This window comes from Nelumbo lutea, chromosome 7, assembly GCF_056320005.1.
Source record: "Nelumbo lutea isolate HS-2025 chromosome 7, American lotus-T2T, whole genome shotgun sequence".
In the NCBI taxonomy this organism is placed as follows: Eukaryota; Viridiplantae; Streptophyta; class Magnoliopsida; order Proteales; family Nelumbonaceae; genus Nelumbo; species Nelumbo lutea.
In genome coordinates this window covers 17,151,070-17,152,653 of record NC_142690.1, presented here as the reverse complement: position 1 = coordinate 17,152,653, position 1,584 = coordinate 17,151,070, and the positions used below count along the sequence as shown (strand labels likewise).

Genomic DNA, 1,584 nt, shown 5'->3' with positions numbered 1-1,584 from the left:
TAAAAATTCTATATTAAACAACATTTACATCTACAAAGTCCTGAACCACTGGCATCTCAGTGGGATAAACATCAAAAGAAAAAGAGTTCTGTGGATGGTGTTTGGCCAACTGGGCCTAATATGAATGAGAGCTTTGCGTTAAATCAAGGGGACCAGCCGAACAAAATGCTAGAATTAAAGTCATGGTCATAGATGATGATTCGAGAAAAGGCTAGAATGATCTTATTAAAAATGTCAAAACATAGAGAAGTCCACGAAAGTACCAGACTCTTCCTCTTCTTACCTATAAATACCGAATGCGTCCCACCGTCTCTGCACGTAAACATTTCGAAGTTCGAAGTCGAACAAGCTCAAAGATTTCCACTAATTTCTTCTCATTGCTATTTCCACATTTCTCCTGTTGACTATTCATTCTGCTTCCGCTTCAAACAAAAACCTATAACGAATCAAAGATATGTCGATCATTCCCAGCATCTTCGGTGGCCGACGAAGCAATATCTTCGATCCCTTTTCTATGGATTTGTGGGATCCATTCCATGATTTCACCTTCACCGGTGGTGTTCTCAGCAACCCTCGGCTCTCAACCGAAACGGAAGAATTTATCAATGCCCGCATCGATTGGAAGGAGACCTCAGAACCCATGTCTTCGAAGCCGACTTTCCTGGTCTCGAAAAGGAAGAAGTGAAGGTCGAATTGGAAGAAGGTAGAATTCTACAAATCAGTGGAGAGCGCAACAGAGAACACGAAGAGAATAACGATAAGTGGCATTGGGAGGAGCGCAGCAGCGGCAAGTTCCTCCGCCAGTTCAGGTTGCCGGAGAATGCCAGGGTGGATCAGGTGAAGGCTGCGATGGAGAATGGGGTTCTTACCGTAACTGTCCCCAAGGAAGAGGTGAAAAAGCCGGAGGTCAAGGCTATTGAAATCTCTGGTTAGAGTAAATACTGTAATCCTCCTATTTGCTGACGATGAATGCGTTGTTAATTAACATGTACGAGATGGAATGATATGGTCTTTGCGAGATATGTAATTGATATTGAATAACAATAACAGAGAAACATCAACGACAACCAGTGTAAATTTTTTTGTTTATGGAATGTTCTTGAGAAAGATCAGATCATTAGATGACAAAAGTTATACCTTAGGTTTGATATCTCCAGTAGCTTTTCCATCCTTCATATCATATGGTGGACATGGCTTTTCACAATCCACTGGCCTTCAAAAGTTGTTCACTTCAGGAATTGGCGTTCGATCTTTAATGTATGGCCAAAGTTTTAATCGGTTTTCTGAATCAATGAAGAAAATATTTCCAATCTTGTTGCCTTCGATAACCACAAAGAAGAGTGCATTCCATGCCGAATTTATAACTCAACATCATTATAGAAAGAGAGATGTTTGAAGATTAGAACAAATTTACAGTGCTTTAGCTCAACAATACATACATCATTATAAAATTACATATTCACTCAAGTTTGTTGTTAAACGCCCTCCAATTGTGGACACATCTCTGTAAATATACTGCAGATATTTAAGCCATATAGAAATTTCAGTAAAATAGTCCCCTTTCAATTCGCCAACTTTAAACCC

General features: G+C 39.8%; 1 pseudogene; it reads left to right on the top strand.

Moving 5' to 3' along the window:
* The first annotated feature begins 233 nt into the window (after positions 1-233).
* Positions 234-1,141, top strand: LOC148845376 (17.5 kDa class I heat shock protein-like; annotated as a pseudogene).
* Positions 1,142-1,584: the final 443 nt, after the last annotated feature.